Below are 6900 nucleotides of genomic sequence, written 5' to 3'. Positions count from 1 at the left end.
CTAATTCATGAATATTCTGCGATTTATGAGAGAACTTGTCCATGGGTGCTAGCTTCCGTCTCCTTCATGGAGCATGGTGTGGAACTCAGGAATTCAGCATGCAAGAATGTTGTTGCCTAGAAGTTAGTGATTTGGGATGCAAAGTGTTATGGTACTAAGAGGATGTTTACTGGTCGGTCCTTTTGGGATGAAGGTCAGTTAAGTGCTCTTGATTTCCTCTAACTACATACGTTGCTTGTGCTTGTTATAGAAATAATAAAGCAATAATTGCTCTAAACTAAATTGCAATTGAAAGTGTTCTTGTATTAGGCTGTTTAAGTTAAAGCTAGAGATAAATAACAGAAAGCACATGCAAAAATGTCAAAGCTGATACGTCTTCTGTACTGTCGTGTGAGTCTTCAAGGTTCAGAAAGCTGGAAGTGCTGGGTGGCAGCAAATTGGTTTCTTGTCAGTTCTCAGGTGAACCTTAAAAAGGACAATCCCGCTGATCTTTAATTAGATTCCAGATGCTGCATTGGCCCTCCTTTTCAGAAAAGGCATGACAGCTGAAGGATGTAGGATGAGATCCCTCTTGATTTGCAAAAGCAGTGCCATTTTGCATACAGAACACACTTATTAACATAATATGCAAGAGAAAAATGAGTGGTCCCTTTAGGTTTATGAACTTCACGTATTTTATGATACCTTATTCTTGCTTTTTGTATTACTTCGCGCTTGCTAGTTCAGAGTACTGAAAAATACTGATTTTAGGGCAGAGTCCTATGCTTTAAACTAGTGGTTTATCTAGTGGGTAGCATCCCTGCCCACGGCAGGGGGATGGAATTCCATGATTTTTAGGGTCCCTTCCAACCCGAGCCATTCTGTGGTTCCTGTTTTCAGTGGCTTGACCATTCTTGAAGTCTCACTGTGGTGCAGACGTTTTGTTATTTATTCTTTATAACAACTTCAGCATTTATGAGTATGATGAGACAAACGTTCATCACTTTTCTACCAAATAGGCCACGTGAGCAATACAAAGTCACGGTATGTTGGGAGACGGCATTGAGTAAAATCAATTGTGTGCCTGTGATTTAAAACCTCAGGAGGATGCTGAATAGAAAATAGAGAAGCTGTGTCACTTGCACTCTCACAAGTCTTTGGTATTCTTGAGGAAGTTGTTCTATAAAGTAATTGCCAGGTTATTCTGTGGGGAAAATTGTGAAGTGCCATCAATAAGCTGACTAGAGCAGATGCTTTGTTCTGGTATGACAGTAAAAAGTAGGTCAGAGAGGTTACATTTGAAACAGATTAACAACAGAAGTATGTGTCTGTGCTTGGTGTGCAGTGCCTGAGCGAGGGCTGGTAGATTTTACTCTGGCACTGTTTTAGAGGTCTTTATTTGAGAAGGGACAAAGCTGGGTAAAGGCTGATGCCATGCAACAAGCAGCATTTGGCCGGAAGACATCAGCGTACTGTTGCACGTTATAAACAAAGTGGAGAAGACTGAACAAGCAGAGGATTTCTGGAAAAGCACTTGAGCGATGTTTTGAAGGCAGGCATGTGGATGTTGGGGAAGAAGTTGTGTTCAGAGGCTTTTGAGAGCCTCGCCCAGCTGCCCATGTCTGGTGTGTTGAGCTGGCGTTGCTCTGTGCAGGACAGAAAAGGTTCTTCACTCACATGGGTAGCTTGGACTGGGAGGGTTTGAGCAGGCAGGCAACAGAGCAAAATTTTGTTTTTCTCCTTCTGCACGTTCTACAAGAGGATCTTCTAAAGCAGTAGCAATGCAGAAGGATCTTCTAATGCAGAAGTGATGCACTTCATGTTGTGGCTCTAGAGATTCAGTGTGTGGCTGACAGATCCCAGTGCAGACCACACTCAACACCTTGTATTTCTCTGATACTACATTCTCCCTGCTGACTTCCCAGTTAGTCATGAAGTAACTGTGTGCTGCAAGTTTTGGCTGTGCAGTATACCTGAAGAGCATTTTCATGAAGACTGAATGCTCAAGGCATGTGTTCAATTCTAAATGTGTCCCATTTGCAGCCAGTTTTGATATCAGCCTTTGAAACCTTTAGGTTAATTGCTGCATGGCCCCAAAACTGTCTGTTAATGCCCAGAGCAGGTTCTGTCTCTTCTAATTAATGTGAAGCATCTTAAAACTAGCTTATGCTGGCTTGTGTCTACCTTGAAAAGATGGAAATTTCCTTGGTGCAGGTGCCCCTTATTTGGTGCACACCAAACCACCAGTAACATCCTTAAACTGACTGGCAAGTTTCATTATTTTCGTCTCCTCCCTCTCCAGAGAACATTTCCATGGTAATGTGTTTCAGTGCCACTTCCTGGCTTGATTTCTCAAAATCTGCTTTAGCAGACACTTGCATTGGAAATGAATGACACGTTGCCACTCCACGGGTAAGCACGTGATTGCTGATGAAATGTGCTGTTACTAGCCACTGGAGGAGATTATGACCGGAGCTAGTGATTCTGCAACTTGGTGGTGATCCTAGAAAGAGGACTTGTAGGTGCTTTTTCTCACGGTGAGGCTCTAAGCATGGGTTTATTTTTTTTCTATTAGCCCATAAAAAAAATAAATTATCACATATGCAGCTACTTACTTAGTAACATTCAGGTTATCTGCTCTGTGAGCAGGTGCAGCCTAAGAAGAGAAATCTATTTATCATTGATCCACTGAGGGTGTCACTTAGGAGAATCAGAAAGGGATGACAGACTAATATCTGCTAAAATTAACTGAAGTTTTGGATGATGTATGTAGTTAACAGAATGGAAGACATGGGTACTACTTGCCCAATATACATTAACTGTTACCTCTCGCTCAGGACTGTTCATTTAAGGGCATCCAGCATTCAACTTTTCTTCTAAAGGCCAGGCTTTACTCCATTAAGATCTGGTGCTTCAACATTTGTGACCATCCCCCACAGTCCCAAATGCTCTCTCTTTGACCTGAAAGTGAAGAACCTGGCTTGTGGCATGGTTCACTTGAAAAATACTTCCTTGATGCTCAGTAAATATCTTGAAGAATTACTCCTTATGTTTCCATGGACTCATCAATTTCTCCCTGGACCAGTCCTATCATAAGCACTGAAGTTTTATTATTCTGGTGTTGCCTTGCTTTCAAAGAGGTGAGCTATAGTCACTGAGCTCACTGTATTACACTACACTTCATAAACCCGTCTACCACACTCCATTGACTGCATTCCTCATTTTCCAGTGCTGTTCAAGGCTTGAACCAGACTGAGAACCAGAAAACTTGTCTTGGGAACTCCCATTTGGACTGGGGCTTGGACTGGACTCCAGCCATGCCGACAGCACTGACCCCACCGTTGCAAATCTGCAGCCGCACACACGGCAGGGGCATTGCCTCCAGCAGATTTCATACAAAAGGTGTTGATCCTCTGACCGTCAGCAGTCCCAGTCAGGTTTGAGAGGATGTCTCAGGAATTTTGTATATAATTATGTCATAAAATGCCATCATCCGGCAGTTCTCAGGGAAAAGCTGCCTGTGCTACATGACTGGAAGTAACATAGCAAAATGAACCGTCCCCTCCCCTGGCTGAGCTGACAGGAAAATCCAAGCCCTCCACCTAAGCCCCCCTCAGGGCCATGCCACCACACAGGGGTCCCTGCCGCACACACACCCACCCACCCCCGGCACCAGGGCTCAGCGGGCAGCGCCCGCCATGACCGGCAGCCCAGACCCCAGTGCAGCTGCCCTTCAACCCCTGAGGAAGGTGAGGGGCACGGGCAGCCAGGAGGAAGGCGATGGAGCCAGGGACTCCCTGGAAGCCGCCCTGGGGCTTCGCTAGCGGACAGCAACAGCGCCTCTCACCCTGCCGGGCCCAGCATCCATACGCTGGGCGGCGGCCGCTGAGCCACAAAATGGCGGCGGCGCTCGGTCCCGCCTCACCCCGCGTCCCGGGGCGCCGGCACCCGGGCGGGGCTTTGCTCCTCGCCTCGCCTCGCCCCGCCGCGGTGCTGCCCGTCCTCGCCAGCCCTCGGCGCTGGCCAGGAGCCCCCTGCTCCCGGTGCTGCCCCGGGCTCCTCTCGGGGCATCGCCCCCTGCGCCTCGCATCGCATCGGGGCGCGGCGCATCCCCGGGGCGCGGCGGCGGGGATCAGCGGGGCAGCCGTGAGTACCGGGGCGGGCCCGGGGAGGCGGAGGGGCCGGCAGTGCCGGCAGTGCCCCTGCTGAGCCCCCTTTTCCCCGCTGAGGGGCTGAGGGAGTGGGGCCACAGTGGGGTCCGCAGCCCGCATCCGAGCCCTGCTGCCCCGTGTGCGCGGGCCGTCCCTGTCAGGTACCGCTGCGGCGGCCTCGGGGAAAAGCCAGGGTCTGGTTTCCCTTCCGTGCCTGCCCGTATGCCACCCGGCTGTTTTAAGGAAGGAAAAAAAACCCAGAACCCAAACCGCAAACCCTAGAGGTTGAATCACTGCAAATCACGCGCGGTGCAGGAGCGTCGGAGGGGAAGCGCAGCACTTGGGTGCCCGCTGCAGCTGCCTCAGTGCCGGGCTTGGTGAGGGCGGCACATGGCTGCGCGCCCACACGAAGCGCCTAATCCCTCAGGGCCGGCATCACCGTCTGCCCCGATCCCCAGGTGCACAGCTGTGAGGTGCTGCGAGGCGAGCATCCCCAAAATGGGACCTGGTGGGATGGTGGCAGCTGGCCTCGGGGTGAGGGCACCATGGCCCTTGTGGCAGGGCAAGTTAAACCCAGCGGGGTTCGTGTGGCACCAAGTCATCTGAGGCACGTGCTGGAAGATCCTTAAGGCTCAGAAGAGAGAGCTTGTGAGCTTTTGTGGCTTTTTGTTTAAATGTAACTTATCTAGAAAGCAGGCAAAAATAACTTTAAGGTTTCGTAATAAAATACATGTACTGCTTGCCATCTCTTGCTGAGTTCAGGAGCCTTTCAGGACAAGCACTGACTTGGTTAGAATTCAGAGGGTGACACACGGTAAAGTTAAAGTCTGGCAGCTCTTCTGACTGCATGCCTGCTGCTTGGTCCTCTTCGGTCTGCAAGAGTTGTCCTTAGCATGCCTTTACGACAAAATGTGACCTATTTGGTAGTCCAGTTGTCACTCGCTTCCCAAGTTGCCTGTGCACTGTGGTGTTCTGGGTAACCTTACACTGAATGGAAAAAAGGTGTTGGTTTGGGGGGTTTTATTGGTATGTTTTGTAAAGTGCATGTGTATAAAATGTCAGAAATATTGGGCAGCTGTTCAGAACTTGCTCTTCTGTGTTGACAAAGGTAAAATCTGATTATTCATTAAATGTTTTTTTCAGATCTAATGATCTACTATACTGAGTTACGGAGCTGTGGTAAATGAAAGAAGCAGGGTAAGGTTTGTTTCTTTAAATAATCGGTAAAGTTGCTGTAAATATCTTTACATGATCTCATCCTGTTCATTGAATAATCTGCCCATAGCCCAGGTTCAGGCTAATTTAAAATTTTTCGGTAGGCGAGAAAGCTACTCCTCCATCCTTTTCTGCTTTCACACCTAGCTATCAATCTGCAAGAGTGAATTCACTCTGACAAGCTTTTCCTACCAGCTTTGATACCTTCCTTTTTAATTCTGCCAAACCAAGCATGGTTCTGACAAAGCTTTTCAGAGCAAGAAACAGCAAAAGGAGAGTTTTCTTAATGCTGTGTCTGTAACCACTCTGTGATCATTTGGTCAGGATGCCCTCGATCCTGGTAGTTGTATTAACTCTCAGTAGTCTGTCATTTTGTGAATGAGTGAAACAAGATACTCGGGTGCATTTTAGAGTGAATGTTAAAGGCACTATACCCAAAGAAATATAATTTGGATAGAGTATTGTTACTTTGCAGGTACTGCTGCACCAGCAAATAGACTCATTGCAAAGACATTCCCAATGCAGCAAAGTGTAGGAGACGTTGATATTGTCATCCTGATGCTAAAGACAGTACCAGCTATCCTACCTGGTGAGCCTCTGCAGTTTTCATAAGCACTCTGTGGTCTTTCTCAGATGTCCTTTTTGTCCACCAAAAGCCTGGTAACTGCGAGCGAAGTCAAACCACCATGAATCAGAAAGGAGTTTTATAGAATGGTGTCATTGGTTCTTCTCGTGAGATTTAGTGAGTGTGTAACAGAAAGACAAATCATGAGAACTGTGGTGTTTTTTTTCCTTCTCCAATATGTCTTCTCATAAGCTCCTTAGGATTGGTGGGCCTTTTTCATTTAAGACAGTATGCCCACATGAGTCCATTGTGTCGAAATGGGATCAGAATGAATGAGCAATCAATCACATAAGGCACAGAAATGCTTGAAGAAAGGGAACAGTGGCTAATGCAGGGCAAATTGCCGTGATGGTCCCCTCCATTACAGATCAGTCATCTGGTTAGTTGTGAAATATAAAGTCATATAAAAGAAGTCCCCAAACCCTCCACCCTCACTGTTTTCTTTTTCTTTTTTTTCTTTTTTCTCTGCTGCAGTAGAGCTACATCGCTTAGTAAAACTACATTACACTGAGATTAAAACGGGGGAAACTTATGGAGAATAAATTTAAGAATGCAAAAATCAAACTCAGTTTAGAGCCTAGGAAAAGGTAAGGGAAAAAGAAAGTCAGTGGAAATACTCGCAGTATGTATAGCTGGGACTGTGCTGCGAGTTTGTTGTAGCCTCAGTTTATTATGAAAGCCTCAGAAGACTTGAGTAAAATGTTAGGAGACTTTGACGTTGTTCAGATCCTTTCCCTCGAAATGTTGTTGGGAAATGCCGTTTACTTGTTTACGTGGAGAACTAAGAGTGGGCAATGGGGGTTTCATAGGAACCTCAACATGAATTGGTAAATACTGTATGAAATATTATCTGAAATGGGATTTGGGGAAAGCTAAGCTTCTATGTGCAGAGAAGGGTTTTCTTCTCTCCTCCAACTGATACTAAAACAT

The 6900-nt window shown here is 46.8% G+C and overlaps 1 protein-coding gene across 14 annotated transcripts in view; it reads left to right on the top strand.

Annotated features, from left to right (window-relative positions):
* Positions 1 to 3871: 3871 nt before the first annotated feature.
* The window catches only part of GSDME (gasdermin E), a 32843-nt gene continuing 29814 nt past the window's right edge, over positions 3872 to 6900 (top strand). For 4 of the 14 annotated variants that reach the window (XR_005816509.1, XM_040545998.1, XM_040546006.1 and 1 more), the window contains exons 1-3: positions 3872 to 4125; positions 5274 to 5327; positions 5821 to 5934. The gene's annotated coding sequence lies outside the window, so the exon portion shown is untranslated. Of the gene's footprint in view, positions 4126 to 4161; positions 4614 to 5273; positions 5328 to 5820; positions 6558 to 6900 lie in introns of those variants that run through there. The other 10 variants (XM_040546004.1, XM_040545999.1, XM_040545996.1 and 7 more) reach the window with 8 other exon arrangements.

The sequence above is a fragment of the Cygnus olor genome, chromosome 2 (genome assembly GCF_009769625.2).
Source record: "Cygnus olor isolate bCygOlo1 chromosome 2, bCygOlo1.pri.v2, whole genome shotgun sequence".
Taxonomy (NCBI): domain Eukaryota; kingdom Metazoa; phylum Chordata; class Aves; order Anseriformes; family Anatidae; genus Cygnus; species Cygnus olor.
Note: the sequence above shows the minus strand (reverse complement) of the source record. Positions and strands in the feature narration are given on the sequence as shown.